Source organism: Amblyomma americanum, chromosome 7, assembly GCF_052857255.1.
Source record: "Amblyomma americanum isolate KBUSLIRL-KWMA chromosome 7, ASM5285725v1, whole genome shotgun sequence".
Taxonomy (NCBI): Eukaryota; Metazoa; Arthropoda; class Arachnida; order Ixodida; family Ixodidae; genus Amblyomma; species Amblyomma americanum.
Window position 1 is genome coordinate 2,385,068 of NC_135503.1, and position 19,758 is coordinate 2,404,825.

A 19,758-nucleotide genomic window follows, 5' to 3' on the forward strand; every position below is an offset into this window, starting at 1 on the left:
AACCACCCACCAGAATGTGAGCAAACTAACCCCCCTAGCAGGTGGCAGTTAAATGAATGATTGACGGCGAGAGGTTGCTTGCGAAGAATAACTTGGGTCTTTCGCAAAAGACCAACCTGCCATCGAGGGCAGTGGTGCAGTCCTTAACCGCTGCACCAATGACCAAGCAGCGGTACAAGGACTCCCATGGACATATGAACGTAAATTTGAGTTTGATCAATTCCGCATATATGGGCATTAACTCATTAACGCTATCGCATGATATCCTTAAAGCTGAGCTTAAATGTTCGCTCCAATTTTTTTAGAGCGTTAAGCTCTATTTCTCGCGTTTCGGGTCTCAGCAGTATGCGTTATAACGCAAATCCTAACCCAGTGGTTGCCATGGTAACCTAGGTGGTTGCATAATGGGATAAAATAATAACAGGTGGCAGCGCGATGCCCGAGCACCACAATTCAAAACTATGGTGTGTCGATGCGGTATATATCGGGTGTCCCAGCTGATTAGAACCAAGGGTTAAAAAATGAGTTATTAGAGACAGCCGAGTGAATCCAGTTGCATATTAGTGACAGCCGTCTTGCGCACCACAGACAATTTTTGTTTCCCAATTAACGGATTAATTTTCTTAATTATCAAATTTAATAAATATATACTTTAGGCAACAAATTGTATTTTCAAAGTTGTAGAGCACCTTCAGAAACCCCCATTCCATCATTTACGATAAGGATGCACTCGCGTCTTTTCCCCGGCTGCAAAGAAAGCCCGCGAAATACAAAAAAAACCACGTGACTAACACATTCGCGCGCCACGATCGTTCTGCTCTCAAGCGTGGTTAGAGCAAACGAACTCAGCTGCAGCTTTAACTCAGCCCCGCAGCAGCGGCAGGCCGACATGTTGGCGGTGGTTTCTCGTCCGCGTCAGCCAGATGGCACACGTGACGGTGCAAGTTGCAGCGAGCGCGCCGCGCTTTTTCGATAACGACATAGTCCCGATCTCACAAGATACTGAGATGGCGAGTTTGCTTTGTCACTGAGAAGTAAAAGAAATTCGAGGCTTACTATTCTTTCGAGAGTTGTTGGCGGCAGTGTTGTCGCTTCCTAAAGAGGATTTTGAATGCTGGAAACAGTGGTCAGGCAAACTTTGTCGTGTGCTTTTGTGATGCCTGTCACAAGCGAGATGGAAGCGTTGGTGTAGTGATTTCCAGCGTTTAAGACATGCCGTGTACAAATGAAGAGAAAGCAGACATGATTCTGGCTTTAGGAGCATCTCATGGGAACAGAAGGCGCGCTGCAGACCTTATGCAACAATGGCACCCACGCAGACGGCCAAGTCCAATAACGATCCTGCGTACCTTCCAGACGCTGCGACGGACGGGCAGCTTTGCGTCCACACGGCGCAAAGCACCCGTTTTTGGTGAGGATGTTGAGACGAACATTGTATCGCTATTCGCTTTGGATCCCCAGGAAAGCCTCCGGAGCGTGAGCCAAAATACCGAAGTTTCCAAGTCATCAGTGTGGCGGATACTGCGGAAGGACCGCCTGCAGCCGCACCATGTACAGTTGCATCAAACTCTGGTGCCACGGAATTTCCAAAGCAGGACAGATTTTGCTAATTGGATTCTGCTAGAGACGTAAGACGATCCGTGTTTTTTGAGCAAAGTGATATGGAGTGACGATGCGAGTGTTTCGCGAAATGGACAAATAAACCTGCACAATGCCCACTACTGGAGCGAATCAAACCCCCCTGGGTTTCACAGACACGGCACCAGTACCAATGGTCGTTCAGTGTTTGGTGCGGAATTTTCGACGGTCATTTGCTCGGGCCTGTGTTTTTTGACCAGACTCTGAAAGCAGAGCGCTACGTCAATGACATCCTCAAAGGACCCGTTGATGATTTACTTTCGATTTTACCGCTCGCCAGGGTCACAGGTGTATGGTTTCAGCACGATGGCGCCCCTGAGCACAGCAGCGCCAAGGCTGGGACCTGGCTCGGCGCAGCGTTTCCGCAGAAATGGATAGGACGACTAGATCCCGTGAATTGGCCAGCCAGGTCACCTGATATGACACCTCTGGACTATTTTTTGTGGGGTTACATTAAGGACAAGGAGTGCAGGGCACCAACTTCCACACCCCAGGACCTGAAAGATGAAATAAGGCAAGTATGCTTGAATATGCCCAATGCGGTCGTATGAAATGCAACGGTTCATATCGAAACAAGATGCCCGAGCTGTGTTGTTGCCCAAGGCGACCTATTTTAGCACTTGTTGTAACTGGTCACAAACGAAATGAGATGGCTTCAGGACAGCCACGGGCCACAGATTTTATCGCCGCGCCGCGAAGTCGTGAACCGCCACTATCTTTTATTTGTAGCTGCCCAATAAAGCTCCTCCCATTTGCATCCTTCGAGCTTGGTAGTCTGTATCGAGACAGCAAAGAGTGGCGCGCTCGCTGCTACTCGCACCGTCATGTGTGCCTCTGGCTGACGCAGACGAGAAACCGCCAACTTATCGGCCTGCCGCTGATGCGAGGCCGTCGAGTCAAGGCTGCAGGTGATTTCGTTTGCTCAAACCACGCTTGAGAGCAGCACGATCTTGGCGCGCAAGTGCTTTAGTCACGTGGTTTATTTTGTATTTCGCGGGTCTTCTTTGCAGCCGGAAAAAGAACACACACATGAGTGTTTGCTTGTCGTGAATGATGGAATGGGGGTTCTGAAGGTGCTCTACAAGTTTGGAAATACAATTTGTTGCCTAAAGTCAATATTTATTTAGTTATTTGAACTTAATTAAACTATTAATTAATTGCGATACAAAAACTGCCTGAGGTGCGCAAGATGGCTGTCCCCGATATGCAACTGTTTTCACTCGCCTCTCTCTAATAGTTTATTTTTTAACCCTTGGCTCTAATTGGCTGGGACACCCGATATATCCCTGCCTGGCAGACGTCAAAGTCGGGCCACCTAGTCCCAACATTCATGTAAAATTTGTGGACCAACCGTTTGCCGCAGAATGTTCCGGATGGTGTCATACTATTTTGCATCTGTGCCGCATAAACTTTTGAAGTTTTAACTTTTTGAGAGTCTAGCGCGTGGCAGGGATTCGAACCGGCGACCTATGTAGGGTGTGTTAATGCTCGATATTCGATCGCTGCCTCAGCATCGGCTCATTTTTCTTTCTTTGGGTGTAACAGGGGTCATATTTTACATCAATGAATTCTTTAATCCAATAACTAAATTAGTCTACTTTGGTCATCCGAACCTAGGTGTAAATTATGAAGTGGCTTTGTCAACAACCTTTGTTTAATCGCCGTCAGTACGTCGTTGACGTGCAACAAGGAGAGTATGGAACTCTGTGCTAACCCCGACTTGGTTTTTCATATGCCTGACTTTGTTCCCTCCATGCTTACGAACTGTCGGCTACTACTATCAACTGTGCTCGCGAATAAACTCTGAAAACACGCTTCAGCTTCAGAATTAGTCTTGTTTAATTTCCATTTAAAAGGTTGTCATAATGCCAAAAAAATATTACGTCAATAGATACTTTCTGACCATTTATATCGCCAACATTGTGCATGACTTTCATAAATTGTGAAACTGCTCACTGGCCGCCGGGGTGGCTCGGTGGTTATGGCATTCGGCTGCTGGCCCAAAGGACGCTGGTTCGATACCGGCCGCGGCAATCGAATTTAGATGGAGGCGAAATTCGAGAGGCCCGGGTGCTGTGTGATGTCAGTGCACGTTAAAGAAGCCCAGGTGGTCGAAATTTCCGGAGCCGTTCACTACGGCGTCCCTCATAGCCCGAGTCGCTTTGGGACGTTATACCCCCATAAACGATAAGTCATGAACTACTCACTGATGCGCCTACCCAGTCTGAACTCCTTCTCCCACACTTTACTCACTCGATATCCCTCTCCACATGCCCGCACTGAGAATGTATAACAACAAAAGCTTGATTTACACAGTCATTTGCCGTCGTGGCATGAGCATGAAGTTTTCCGCTTTGCTCTTTTCCACCGACACCATGAAGCATATCCTCTGATCGTCTGCTCTAAGTCCTTCAGGCTGTAAAAATAGATGTCGCCACAGCGATAACATGCAGCAGACGGCAACGCGCTCGTAACCTGGCTTTTGTATCCGATATCAGTAAAAGTGCGGCCGCTTTCACCGTGCTGTGGCCTCATTTGCCTGTTTGGAAGCAGTAACGCTCGTATAGTTTTTCAGTACAAAATTATTTCTTCGCAGAAACGACATTTTCACCTTGTTGGCTACTGATCCGGAGTTCCCGGGTTCGAACCCGACCACGGCGGCTGCGTTTTTATGGAGGAAAAACGCTAAGGCGCCCGTGTGCTGTGCGATGTCAGTGCACGTTAAAGATCCCTAGGTGGTCGAAATTATTCCGGAGCCCTCCACTACGGCACCTCTTTCTTCTTTCACTCCCTCCTTTATCCCTCCCCTTACGGCGCGGTTCAGGTGTCCGCCGAGATATGAGACAGATACTGCGCCATTTCCGTTCCCACAAAACAAATTATTATTATTATTATTATTATTATTATTATTATTATTATTATTATTATTATTATTATTATTATTATTATTATTATTATTATTATTATTATTATTATTATTATTGCCTGATTTAGCCTCCACACTCAAGCCCATGCACTCCCGGGGTGACAACAGCGAGAAAAGCTCTCAATGCGGTGGATCATATTTATATGTTAACGGCTGCTATCTTCTGTGAATCAGAAACAGTAAATAGCATCAAAACTTGAATTAATAAACACTCAAGGTTTGCCCTCTGATGAGTAGATTTCATTGTCTTTGCCGATACAATTGTTTGGTTAAGAGTACCGCCTACCATAGCAGACTTGTATTCTCTGTGCACGAGCAATAGCTTCTTTTTGCCCTGCGTAGAAACCGCTGCTTTGAAGAAAACTGTCGAAAATGGCTTGGTAAAAGTTTTTTATTCTTCTTTTTGAATTCGCATTTCCTTCTGCCATCCTCGCTGTCTCTCTTTGCTTGTTTCTGTATTTTCTTGACCATTCATATCTGACCATTGTTCTCGCTGCTACATCTTTCCCCACGTAGCAGTTTCGAAAAGTCGCCATTCCATATTACAAATCCCACCCGGCTTATTAGCAAAAGACCCCCGGCACTGCATTCGTGCTCCTTTCATTTGTGCGCCCTATTTCGCTGGTCCCGCGTTGCGCCCATCCCCGGCGATATTAAATCTGAATGTCGACAGAACAGCGAGCGCCAAGGACGCGGAGGTAAATGAAATTCAGCCGAGCAGCAGATTTCTCCGCGGCGAAAGTGCCGCCCTGCTGAACTTCCAATTCCTTCAATATGCGCCAAGCGGAACAAGGATTCTTCGGTGGTGCAGTGTGAAAGAAATTGTCGCAGGGTGGCGAGAACGCCGTGGGCGATCGACGAGCCGACTAAAGCGGTGCCTAAACAAACTCTTTGCTGGTCTCACTTGCGGCCACAAACAAATGAACAAATCTGCGGCGATTATAGCCTGCTCGGCGTTCTTCGAGCGACAGAACGCCTGCCACTCTCGGCCACGCTCAATTTAAAACTGGCAAGCGAACTTCGAGATATCTCACCAAAGCAACTACAACAATCTGGAACTATGTGCAAGCAGTTGCGCGTAGCCGTGATCAATCGAGATAAATCTGAGGTCGTATTCCAGAACTGCCCGTTTGTCCATTTGGTCCTCTGCCAGTGGTCGCTCAGATATACACGCGATATGCAGCCGATAGTGAGGTCCGGTCGCCTACCACTCAATGGTCGGGTCACGTGTGTATCTGAGTGACCAGTGAGAGAGGACCAAGTGGACAAACGGAGAAGGGACAGTTTTGGAATACGGCCCCTGGTCTCTTCTCGCGTCACAAACAAAAATTACAAAGCCGCGTCCAGTGGCTTTGAGCGTGAAGAAACAAAGACCCCACAGCGTGGCGACAGTATTGTGAAACCATTCATTTTTACAGCGACAGCTGCAATAGCTCTGAATAAGTCATTTAGTGAAAGCAGTTTAGGCGGTACAACGGCAGCCACGTAACGCGTTAGGCGGGCCCCATCGCCACGCACCTCAAAGCGAGATTGAAGGGTCCACTTCCCCAGTCCAGTTCCTTTCCTCCAAACCAACGGAGGGTTCAGACTGCGAATAAGACAACACTGTGAACCTGGCTGTTTGCTTCGTGCAAGCGGGCCCTGGAGTCTGTGAAATGTGCCCGGAACGCGACCGAACCGAAGACCGCAATCTAAAGAAGGCCAAGTATACACTTGAGCGTATGGACACTAACACGGCTCTGTGAGACGCCAACCGGGCAGTCGCCTGTGAAATATCAAAACGGGCCTGCCACTCCAGAACTCTCCTATCATCTTTCAGCCAATCAGCTTTCGCACAGCAATCAGCATGCGCAAAACCGGTAAGCTGTGATCTAATAATTTTTCTCAGATTTTTTTTGTCTTGAAGGTGAAATTACAATGAGAGAACGACAGCTGGTTTTCGGTCACTATGCGTTTCCCTGTAGTACAAGGCTTAAGGAGCTCGCGCGTCTCCGGATGAGCGGAAAGTTGAAGGCAAGTTGGCTGAAATGCGTAACCAGAAAAAGCGCCTGTCTTAGTAATTCCTCTTTTTCGTCCGTGTGCTCAATTTTGCAATTTGTTCAGCTATGCGTTTCCGGAGATCACCGGTGCTCTTCACGGTACAATAAAGACAGGCCAGCGTAATCAGTTCGTTGCAATTTTCACCGGAAAATTTTTAAAAAATATTCACAAGACATTTCTTTGTAAACTAACACCATTCAAAGGGAAAGGTCTGTCAGAATATTGCTTCATTGAAATAGCCTTTACACAGCAGTTTGATACTTTTCATGCGCATAAGAAAACACGAAATGGTATAGCTGTGGTCACTACTTCTGCGTCTTGCCTCACCACTGGCCCCTTCTTATCTTGATTATCGGACCCAGTTTGTTTGAACTCCGAGCTGAGTAAGCAGTATTTTTAATAGCATTCACGCCTCACGGTCGCATCATGCATTCAACACTGCCGCCGTCTTCTTGCTGCGGTCCTATTTTCCCCTCGCATACCCAAGTCATTCGGCACTCAGACTAATGCGAGCACACATCGCCCTCTGGATGGACGGTTTTTATGCCGCGAATAAAGTTGCCCTTCTCTGCCCCAGGACAGAGGGAAGTGGATAATGCCATTAGTGCCCTACTCACGCCTCCCTTTGGCAGGAAAGTTTCACAACTTTGAAAGGGCGCAACTCAATAGGAGGATGAAATGGAGAGAATAGAAGACTAGACATCCATCAGAAAAACCGTGTTTTGTAACTGCAAGCACACTACCGCATTCGCGCACATCATCGCCTTTGCATTTTGTGTAGCGATGCCACTGCAGCTCTGTCGTCAGCCGAAGTGTACCCGTGCACTTCCTTGCCTTGGCCCTTAGGGTCTGTACAGCTATGACTGCTGCCATACATGGCCTCAGCTGAAATGTACTCGCGCACTAGCTTGCCTTTCACTTCTGGATCTACAGCTATTACAGTTCCATGCTCAGTAGAAGTGTGCTCGCATACTTGCCTGCCTGTCGCTGTTCTGCTACCACTGCAATTTTTTGCTCGTCACACGCAGTCGCACTCTTCAGTGCCTTTCTTGTTTGGGTGTGTGTGTGTGTGGCGGTAGTCATGGCGAAAAACTTTATTTAGACAGGATGACTGGGAGACCGGTCCTCGTGGGTAGCGTCCAGGACTCCTATAGCTTCTGCTCTCCTGCGGGCCTCAGCCGCTGCTGATCGCCCATTCTATACAGCTGGATCGAGCATCGTCGCATGAGGAGGTGGTTGCCATGGGAGTTTCGGGCACTCCCACCTAGAGTGATATAGAGTGAGTTGGGCTCCGTTGCATGACGGGCAGCGAGAGGAGTATTGCGAAGAAAAGAAGGTTTGGCGGAGGTTCTGGAAAAAAGTTCCTCTGTAGCTGGCGCCACTCCGTGCCATCCACTCTCTAGTGGAAGTGCTCTTCGTTGGATTCTGCAGTATTCGAGGATGTGCCAGTGTGAGAGGCTGTGTCAGTAGCGCGTCGTTGACGTGTGACAGCCCGTCGCAGGGTGCCCGGCCTGTAAGTTCTCGGGCGAGCGTGTGTGCGCGCTCGTGCAGGAAGGGGCGCGTGGCTTGGAACCCAGACGATGCGCGCCATGGGGAGTGAGCTAGGATTAGGGGGGATTCTTCGGTATGTGTTGCGTACGGGGTGAGCAGGCCGGTGCAGCGGCTACGAATACAATTCCAGCCGAAATGCACGTTTGCTTGCATTTCTCTACGACTGCTATTCTGCGCTCAGCCGAAATGCACTCACGCCATTCCTGCACTTTGCCTTCCGGATTTCTAAAGCGAATTCTTTTGGCCGCTGATATGCCTAGTTCTTGGCTTTCTTAATTTCCTATTTGACAGTGCTTATAAGGGTGCGTTAAGCAGAGCACCACTCACCTCTTGAGAACCAAATATGCTTCCGTAATGGGCCCCACAATGCGTAAGCGCAGAACTCAAGAAAAGTTCCGGCCGGTCAGCGGAGCAATGCACAGTGCTGAAAGCATGAACATCAGGAATGACGACACGCACGTCCTTTCTCAGCGCTGTGCATTCCACCGCGGCACTGCGTTCTTCTGCACAGTATGCCCTACACATAACGCTGTACAGAACGCGCACTCTTTCTACGACGCAACTGTTCTGGTTCACACATCTGTGGTTTGTCAGGTTGTGCTGACGTCACATTTCGCGCTTTGAGAACCGCGTGTGGCGCGAGGGTTCGCTTTTGCATTTGCATTTCTTTGTGCACGTAGGACGATCGTGGACAATACCTGTTTTCTCTGCGCTATCGACGACTATGAGCACCTTGTTTCAGCCTGCTGAGAAAAAGACTAGCTGTCGCCAAGCTCTCCTTTGAGCAGACATTTAACACTTCAGAAGAAAATAAACTGCCCTGCGGCGCAAGTGTTCGTTGGTCGACGCGCTAAAGAACACAATCCTTGGCTGCGCGAGAGGAAATGGGGAGCCTGGGCGGGAGTGTTTTCGTTTGGCCGCGCTCCGATCGGCTCGCTGCCCGCGTGGTTGTTTTTCTTGAACCCGGGTCCCGACGATGGGTCGGCGCTTGTGTCGCTTTCTTTGTTCCCCTCAACGCTGCGGTGGTCGGGCATTTTTTTTCTTCGCGGCACGCTTCCTGTTGCGCTGAGTCCCCGATGCGTGCGCACGTGTGCGACCCTCTGTGCAAAGTAAGCTTGTTACAGGAACGAGCGAGGCCACGGGCCGAGAAGAAACGAATTGCTGCTTGCTGTTCCGCACCTCACGCTGTCTGCTACGTGCGGGGCTCTGAGAAGCTACAGCTGGCTTTCTCTGCACGCGCTTGCTTTCCGGCTAAGGCAGGAAAGAAGGAATGAAATAGCGGCGCAGTGCGCTGCGCACGTCTGCTTCTTGTTCAATGCCACTTGACTCTAAGTAACGAGGTAATAATAAGCGTGCTGCTGTTTGCCGATCTTGAGAACGATTATTAACGACTCTTGTTTTGATCCGGCGGTGCAATGTACTGAATGCGCAGCATTCACGCATCTTTGACTCGCAAATCATACCTTTCATCCTGTTTGGAGAAACAGGAGTTCGCCAGTGCAATTATTTCGGAGTGGTATCTAACGCTAGGGTTCCGTGCAAGTACTCTTAATACATGTACGAGCAGGCGTCGCTCTTTTTCCGTCCCGAAGAATCGTCCCTCGAAACCATTGTTTGTCTGTCTGATGTAAGCACTATCTCTCTAGTATTTCGATGAAATTTCACTGAACGAGTCGTTCGTTTAGTTAACGTTAATGTTTACTAGGTGACTGCAATACACATATATATTTAAGTACTTCTAAACACTTCCATTGGGCTGACGCCCTAAAGAGCGCGTTATGTAAAAACTTGACACATAAGGAAGTTATTTATGCAGTCAGCGTCAAAGACCAGACTCATTTGAATGAATAGTCATGTCAGCATTTGCCAGATAAACCAAAACTGAAAGAAAGCAAACCCACCATGATCTCTTGCGCGGATTGCCAACCACAGTTCGAGGCACACGCCTCAAACGAAGGCGAAGGCCGCCCGTGTATCTTTTTCGTCTTATAGTCTCGCCACATCACGCAATATGTATACAAACGGAATGAAGTTGACACACGGCGAAAACTGTTTTTATTCCAACTTTTCGTCCAGGGTCTGGCACATGCATGCACATTTAATACAGCGAGGGCGTGCTGAACTGTAAAACTAGCTAGGTAATCTCTCTCTCTCTCTCTCTCTCTCACACACACACACACACGCACACACGCGCACGCACGCACGCACGCGCACACGCACACGCACGCACAAGCCATCGCCTGATGGTTAATTCTTTGCAGCGACTGTAAGCCTGTTTGGCCACATCAGTCTGTTTTATTTTCAACCTCTCAAAATCTTAGCACCAGGTAAAGCACTCGCAATTTCAAGCGCGCGATGGCAGGTGCAGCCTTCACCCAAAGTGCACTGTCCAATGCAATCAATGCCATCGCGACCCTCCGTAGCACGGTGGGCGGGGAAGCGAGCGAGCGAGAGCGCACTACATATGCAAATTCGAGGACTTCGTTTCGAGGTTCGGAGTAGCGTCGCAGTGCAGTAATGCGGCGCTAGTCGAAATGGAGAGAGGACGGCGACAAGCTGTTTTATAATTAGCGCCGACTCGTTGGAGTCAGGACGGACTTGACGCTGGGCGGGCGACATTAACGGCTGGTTTTAACGTTTCCTCATAAGGACTTGAGTTGATTTGGAGGATGTTGGAACAGAATCTTTCGGGTAACAAACGCTTTGAGAGAACAGAGTCACCGCCGTACACACGCACACGTGCACACGCATACACACACACACACACACACACACACACACACACACACACACACACACACACACACACACACACACACACACACACACACACACACACACACACACACACACACACACACACACACACACACACACACACACACACACACACACACACACACACACACACACACACACACACACACACACACACACACACACACACACACACACACACACACACACACACACACACACACACACACACACACACACACACACACACACACACACACACACACACACACACACACACACACACACACACACACACACACACACACACACACACACACACACACACACACACACACACACACACACACACACACACACACACACACACACACACACACACACACACACACACACACACACACACACACACACACACACACACACACACACACACACACACACACACACACACACACACACACACACACACACACACACACACACACACACGCGCGCGCGCGCGCATATATATATATATATATATATATATATATATATATATATATATATATATATATATATATATATATATATATATATATATATATTACGTCTGTCACCAGCACTGGGGTGAAACAAAAGTATCGCTCCGTTGCCCTGTATATCGTAAAGGGGCTACACACGCATTCATATTGCTCGGACATATCCTCGAGCAACCCTCGAAATTTATTACCGCCCGGCACACGTAACAGGCTCATAAGGAGTGAAGTATACACGGCTACACCATCGACAAAGCAGGTATAGTGTGGAAATGTTTAGTCCAGCATTGTGTCCTTAGCCAGAACAGGAGCTCAAATGTATGTGAAGAAAGGAAAAGCACAATAGCTGTCTCAGTCTCGGCGGATACTTGAACGGCGCCATGAGAGGAGGCAGCGGAAGTAGGAAGAGAAAAAGAGGCGGTGCAGTGCAGAGCTTTGGATCAATTTTTACCACCTGGCGTTCCTTATTCTGCGTTGATATCGCATAGCGCACAGCCGTTTTTTGCCTTTCGCCCAAGGCTCCTGGGAGACCGCCCTTCTGTCCACACGAGCCGGCGGTTAGCTTAAGCTGATCGACCATGCCAGGCTGGAGGAGAGGTCAGAGAGCCCTTTGACTGAGAAGCCCTCCGGTGTAGGTTGTTAACTGTACTTTGAAATAAAGTTCTGCCCTTCTCCATCCAACTTGGCAACAATCGCGCATGCCACGTGAAATGAAGCAGCGACTTTCCTCTCTCCCATCGAATCCAATGCGGCCAAGAACCCCGGCCCCTGACTTGTGTTCGGCTTGAAATTAATCTACACGCACAACTCCATGCCCCATCCTCCTCCGCAATTTCCCTCCACCTGCAAGCTCTGTGGCAGAGACTTTCTTCGCGTACTACTCACCTTACCCTCACTCCCGCACCAGAGGTGGCCCTAGACTACTGGAACCGCCTACTCTTCTGATCGGGACCAGTCATTGCTATACGCTCTCTCTAATATAGTCCGCCAATGGCTATCCTTTGCTTTTAAGGGAGCCCTCCCGAGAGCTCCCAAGTGCCATGTAGGGGGCACCACCACCACCGCTTTCCCTGTTGCAAAAAGCGAGCACGTGGAAGAGTAAGGACCACAAAAGAAAAACGTTTCCACATGATACGCACAAGGAGCCAGCATATCTTAGAGAGGAGGCAACAATGCATCAATGTAAACTGCAATCCCAAATCAACACTCGAAATCGTCCCCTAGCCGTAGAGGCAGCGCTTTATGCGTGTTTAAGACGCCCGTGTGCAGGGCAGCGTCAGCGCACGTTGACACAGCTTCCATTGTGATATAAGTTTAGGCTCCTGAACAGACGGCAAGTTCGAGAGCGCCTGTGAACAACTTTGAAAAAACTGCCCTTGACTGGTCAAAAATGCATGAGACAAAGTTCTTAACAGGACAACCTGGCGTATTGATAACCCTGCATTGTAGCAACTTCAATGGCAGCCTCAAAAATCATAACAAGAATGGAACAGTGCTGATTCTCAAACCTGGTTATGCATTGTCGCGACTGCTATGGCGTACCGGCTTTCGGAATGCTTCAGCAGAAAATATTTATTACCAGCTTGCTAAAGAGACCATCGAGGACAAAGCAATCCAGACGCTCGGTGTGGGTTGCGTGAGTGCTCCATCTGCATTTATCTAAAAACAAAAAAAAATATCGGTTTTTGACTTCCGCTTACCTCCATAGTGTTCGTGTGTCCTGGGTATGTTATGGTTGGTCCGGCTTGGCTTTGTTTTTTTTTCTAGTTGTCGAGATTACGTGCAAATGAACGCCAATTGTCAGTCAGCGCTGTGCTGCGCCCTTTCTTCTACTCTGATGTGTGCGCGTGCTTACGTCCGCGCCGTTGCGCTACAACGCCTACATCCACGAGAACGCGGTGATCTACAGATACAGGACCTTCATTTGCCCCTTTAGAACACAGTAGCCTCGAAGGTCTACTTTATTTGTGCAATTATGGCTATGTACGCTCTTATCGCGCAATATATTACACTAAAACATCGGAAAATTAAATCGTTAATTGGGAGATGAAGCCTTGAATATGTGTTGGTCGGGCTTTTATTGGTGGAACTGTCAACACAGTTAAGATAGAGAGCATTAAAATTACAGGAAACAGACTTTGGTATAAAAAAATGTAAAAGAATTTCCCTTTCAAGGTTGGACAAAAGTAAACATCAAACGTCAACTCCAACGTCCGCGGGCTATAGACCTTGAACGTCATCTGGGAAACCTTATTGCGTCTTTTTGATGAAACGATGAGACGCCCCTTTTCGGGCTCATTCCTGAAGTAGCGAGACTGATTTATAGCCTAAATCATTGCAGACTTGTGGGCTGGGCCAGAACACGTAAGTTTTCCGCTCAAGGTACAAAATATATTTTTTCGTGCACCTACGCATGTGCACCTACGGGAAAGGGTTAAGGTAGCAGCCACTTGTATATGTTTTAGGAGTAGAGGAGTTTGAGGTACAGGTAGTGCGTGGAACACATAGGTATGCGCCGTGATATGTGTTTAAAAGGCAGGAAAGCCCTCGTGAAATCCGGAACACATATTAAGGTGTACGGGGACGATACGGAGTTTTGAGGTGAGAAGAGACACAGGACGTGAGGTCAGCGTGTTAAACGCATCTCAGGCCAGAATAAAGAGTCTGACGCGCTGTGTGACGTCTTGCACTTACACGTGTTGTTCTAGAATGAAGTGTGCTTTTTGTAACGGAAGACAGCCTCATTAGAGCACTGCGAAAGGAGAAAATTACACTGAAAACTTTTGTATACGTGCATTCCTATGGACCGCGCCAGGAGTTGTTGCCCGTAGTTAGCCCGAATCCTCCTTACGTCGCAGGTCGGCATTGGTTAATAAAAATGTGATTCGGCATACTCTCTCGTGGTGGAAAATGCCTCAGTAAAAGCATTTCGGGAAAATTTAGAGCAGCGAAGGGCGTATTTGCTACTTCCTTACCTTCATTCTGGCGTTCCTGCAGATGCTCGAGAAGCAACGGGTTTTGGCTCGGATAACATTGTTGTAAACGACGACGTACGCTGCACGCTGTCAGCGTCATCTGAGTCGGTGGCACCTGGTGCGGTAGCCCGGCTGGTTATCCGCCTTCCCTTCCCCAACATCTACATCCTGTTACCTGGTATTAGCGCGGCGGTTACTCGGAACCGTGCGGCTGATAATTAAGAAAAAAACCGCATGACAGGCTTAATTAGAAAATAAACCGGCAGGTTTTATTAACTATGAGAAGAAGAAAAATGGGGCCATGCTCTTGTTCGAAAAAAAAAAGAGAGAGTCCTACTGGAAGATACGAACTCGGCGAACGTTTCTTGACTAATTAATTAATGTCTTGATTAATGTCTGCATTTGCCCTGTAATAATTAGCAAAAAATAAACAAGCAAGAATCGCAAGCGTTGTGGAAGAATCTTAAGACACTTGCGGCGCAGGAATTTCCAGCCCACAAATCATTCGAAATGTAAACCAAGCTTGTTTCTGTTACCATGCTCTGTAGATTTGAAACTGCGAAGCTCGAGTGAAAAGCGCAGCGTCATCTTCGGGCTGACCTTCTCATGGTGCATCTGGTCCACATACGGAATGCAACATGCAGCCATCCAAATAAGAGACCCGTGATGAGATATCGACCCCTAAAATTCTTGTGCCCGCAAACGCACCAGTTTTCCCGGACGCCCAAAAAGTGCTTAGCGGCAGAAAAAAAAAATCGGGCCGCCTCAGGTATTTTTTCGTTTTTTGTGGGCCACGCTGCAATTTTTTAGCCTGAGTCTCAACTTTCAGCCCCATAGAGGACTTCTTTGCTTGATCAACGTTGTGTGCGCGGGCGTCGCAGTCTGCCGAGCGCAGGAATCACAGCGGTGTCGTTGAAAGCATGGCAGCAGTGATGTGCACGACTGTTTTTCAGCAACTTCCGTTTCCCTGAGCACCTCTGAAAACAGTGGGCGTTCCCGTTTCCGCATCACCCGCAGCTGGTGGTCTCGGCACGGCGTCAGAGTTTTGTTTGCAGGCCTCGCGCGTCCTCAGAGAAGTGCCTTTCGTCCGCTCCTCGTTTCACCGGTGCGCTCGCCGACGCAAAGGAATGGAAAAAGCAGCAATGTCATTAATGCTTTAACCTGCCTCGTTACCCTGCTTTTGTGCGGATACAACACACCGCAAAGATGGTTCCTTGTGACCCGACCATGGCCGTAGATGCGGCAGTCAACTTGCGCGTCACGAGCAGCGTAAGCATGAAGACAGCCGCGTCTTCCAAAAGTGGAGGCTAAGTGTTGTACCGAGCTATTTGGTGTCGGTTCCTGTATTCATTCCTATTCGGGTTCACTCCTCAGGTGGCGGAAAAAATACGAGTTTAGTTCCGGCTTTCCATTAAGTGCTACGCTCGGGTCAATTTCCTGGCCGTAACAAATCTTCCTGCTCTTCTCTGGAACCGGAGAAGCTTTCACACATAAAGGTGCAGCCTGGTGGTTCGAAACAAGGAAGCGTTACACGCTGGGGCAGAGACACAAGCCTGCTTGCGTGCGAGTAGGCGTAAGCCAGCCCACCCACTTCTTGAACGTCGCTACCGCGCGCTGCGTCGTGGCGTAACCCGACGCCCACGCAGCTGGCAGTTCTAGCTCGGCATGGCTATGCATAGCCGCCGCCTTCTGATCTGCGCGCTAACAGGCAGCCGCCGCCCTACCACTGCCCGCCCCCTCCCCCGCCAGCCGCCGCATCAGGTTGCATTCGCATGCGCCGACCGTGTGCATGAGGAATTCTCAGCACTGCGTTCACATGAGGAATTCTCAGCACTGCGTTCACAGATCCCTCACAGTCCTCTCATGGCGCACCGGGAAAGCGGTCAAGTTGCGATCCAGGTTGCTTTTCCCGGACAACCTCGCCCGACCAATCAATATTTTTACCGCCACCTGAGGACGCCATCTTCTTTTATGGATACCGTCGAGTGTTAACACATACACGCACGCTGCACACCCAAAAACACAACACAGACGTCTTTCCGCTGAATGGGCTAAGTACGGCTGACCTCTTACTAATTAAAAGCTCTACCAGCGCTCTTTCTTACTTCAGATTAATATTATTGTCTTCGCAGTCACGGTAAAATATCAGGCAAGTTCACACATTAGATTTACTGAAAAACACAGTCTCCTCTCTGCCCCAGTTCCTGCTGTTTCTTTAAAACGGCCCAAGCCAGAAGTACTTTCAGAAAGCCCTCTTCTCGCAAAAGTTAAGCGCGGACACAGCAGCAAGAAGTGCGTAGTGCCTAGCTTTAGGAATTCGCATACCAGTCATTCTCAAGCCTTTGACTCCAGGAGGGATCAAATGGATTGATCGTGTCCATCCAGTACTGCGCGGCTCAGCCACAAGAATCCAACTTCTATTCCACTCCTTCTTTCGCGTCGCATTCCTTCATTGGCGAGTGCGTCACGCGGAGTTCATTCCATTCATGTCGCACTTCTTGTTGCGTCTCTTCGTACAGCAACAGCTGTAAGTGGATCACATCGCCTGATTTCTTACAACTGTAAATAAATAGTGTATATATGCTCCTAGAATCTCACAGTGAAAGCAATCCCATAATAGCCATTATAACACGCTCTGGATTCCAATGCACCGAGAAGATAAACGTCTTGACTAAGCAAACTTTCATTCCATCCCACACATTGATGACATTTCGTTCCGTTTGGCAACGTCAGAGTATTTAGCAACTTTCGATATCAATTCAGAATATTGCCGTCTTGAAATGAGTCCGGAAGACATTGAAAAATCAGTGTTCGTTACCTGAAGCTCACATTATGAACGACCTATCATGCCTTCTGGATTGAAAAACTGAAAGTAATAACAGCTTTTTTTGACGCCGCAAAAGCCGATAGTCCCCCCTATCCCCTTTAAGATAGTTGTGGGCCACCAAGGGATCCCTCGCGCAAAAAGAGGCGACCCTTCACGAGGTCGCGACGGCCGTGGACAGATCTGCGGCCGGGAGCGCAATGCTTCGCGCGTCCGAGGTTCGAGGCGGTCTAAGTGCATGGAGGAGGAATGTACAAGTGCCCCGGCTCCATAGACCTCTGTCTAGATGGCCACACGATCCCAGAGAGCAACAAGACCAGGATTCTAGGTTCCTAGGTCCAGAGCAAGCTGAATGCCTCCCTCCCACCCTCAGGTCTAGCCAGAACCAGATCTCGTGGATGTTCAAAATAATAATACGAAGCCGCAAGGGCACGCGAGAAGAGGACACGCTCCGCCTCGTCCAGGCCCAGGTGACCAGCAGAGGGACGTGCGGCACGCCGTATCTCCACCCCTCGCTAAACGCACGAGACCGAGAAGTCGAGTCCGTTGTCAGAAGCGCGTACAAAACATCGCTGTGTCTCCCCGTCTCCACGTCGAACGAGAAGTTAGTGGCTCTCGGGATCCACACCACCTTCGCCGAGCTGTTGGACGAAGTTCTGACCTCGAAAAAGGCCGTACTGCAGCAGAGCAGGGCGGCGTGCAGAGCAATCGACCGCCGGACCGGAACGGTAACGGAGCTCCGCGCTCTCGATGGGCGGCGGTCGCTCCCGCCCGAGTTCAGAAGCAGGATCAAGGCGAGCCCGAGCCACGAACTCCAGGCGCAAGGCTCGCGTTGACCGACAGCGGCGACAGTTCAAGAACGACCGGCACGTGACGTACGTGGCGGCGTAACCCGAAGATAGTCGCCATGAACGGAAGACACGACTCTTGTTCTCCTCGCGGCCTCCATCAGGCCAGAGAGCCCAGCAGCCGCAACACTAGTCATAAAGCACCGCGATAAGGCTGCAGGGAAATTCACGTCGTCACCGACTCGCAACAGGCTGGCCGGAACTTAACTACTGCTGCACCGAAGCAAGCATGTGCGTCACCAACCCTTTCGTCTTTCGGCTCCAGGTGAGCAAACGGCTTGGCAAATGCTTCCGAAGTAACGACTTGTTTCTTCTGGTGCTGCCGTGCCCATGGCAGGAGTGTTTAACTCTTGAGAGCTACGTGGTTTCTTTTAAACGTCTTTTGTTGCTTGCTGTTGCTTGTTGCTTCTGCGGTGCAGAAGGCAACCCTGGCCCTAACATGCAGGAGGTACTTACTGAAGTTCGAATTAAGGCTATTGACATAAAAGCTATCAAGAGCGAAAGTAAGGAAACACGTGAATCTTTAGAGGTCATCCATGATAAATTAGACACTTTATAGCGCAGCTTGAGGTGAGGATTAAAGATGCTGAAGAAAAAATTACACACCTTCAAAACATCTTGAATAGTCTTGAACGTAAGGTAGATGATTTTGAAAACAGGAGCAGGCGGTCGAACTTAATCTTTTATGGCTCAATTGAACGTGAAGATAAGACAACCGAAACCCTAGAAGAAGAAGTATGACAGCATCCTTCAAGACAAACTTGGCGTGACAACCTCTGGGATTGAAAGAATACATCGCTTGGGCGCAAGAAGAGAAAACAAAACGCGTCATGTCATCTTTAAACTACTCGATTCCAGAGGTAAAGCAAGGATCTTGAGCAACTGTTCGAAGCTAAAGGGTTCGTCTTTTTCGGTCAGTGAAGGCTTTTCCCACGCAACACAAGAAAAAAGCTGTAGGATAGCTGCAAGGCTAATCGAGACAAGCACGATAAAGTCTTTTTCTCGTGTATGAGAAGATTAAGATTAATGGCCAACTGTTCTCGTGGGATGCTACGAAAGAAGAAAAAGTAGCAGTATCAAAAAACACGCTCGATCAGAGCAGCGACCGAGAAAGGATCGGTTCAGACGACCAGTCACAGCAGACTTAAATGCTAGGAGAATCGTAAATAAATTAGTAGAGCCAGAAACATTTCTTCTTGAATACTGTCCAGATGTAGTAACCATCACTGAAACGTGGGTGTCCTCGCACATATCTAACGATATCTTTCCACCGGGCTATCTTATATTGCTCAAAGACAGGCCTTCTCGTGGCGGAGGCGTCATGATTTTGATTAGGGAGGACATATATACTACGCCCTTACCGGACGCCGATGGCGCAGAGGCACTTTGGCGTAAGATCCTTGTAAATGAAGCTCCGATTTATATTGGCACAATGTACAGTTCACCAAATAGCAGGGAAGATATCATAGAGTCTTTATCAGAATACATGCAGCGTCACATTAGCCAATATAGAAAAATTATTCTTACAGGAGGTTTTAATCTCCCAGGCTTAGCGTGGGAAACTCTGCACAGAGTATCCACTGACCAAACCACTGCCGACGCGCTTCTTGGCGTCGCATTTGCTTTCGGCCTCAAACAAATTGTGCACGAACCTACCCGTGTTACAGACACGAACCAC

The 19,758-nt window shown here is 48.7% G+C and overlaps 2 protein-coding genes across 3 annotated transcripts in view; one reads left to right on the forward strand and one right to left on the reverse strand.

The window, feature by feature from the left end:
* Nucleotides 1-19,758, reverse strand: part of LOC144098261 (voltage-dependent calcium channel subunit alpha-2/delta-1-like) — a 272,367-nt gene that overhangs the window by 235,030 nt on the left and 17,579 nt on the right. The window lies entirely within an intron of this gene.
* Nucleotides 1-19,758, forward strand: part of LOC144098267 (caveolin-3-like) — a 94,025-nt gene that overhangs the window by 3,554 nt on the left and 70,713 nt on the right. The window contains exon 1 of one of the 2 annotated variants that reach the window (XR_013307152.1): nt 5,884-6,423. The exons of the other annotated variant lie outside the window; for it this stretch is intronic. The gene's annotated coding sequence lies outside the window, so the exon portion shown is untranslated. Of the gene's footprint in view, nt 1-5,883; nt 6,424-19,758 lie in introns of those variants that run through there. 2 annotated transcript variants of the gene reach the window in all.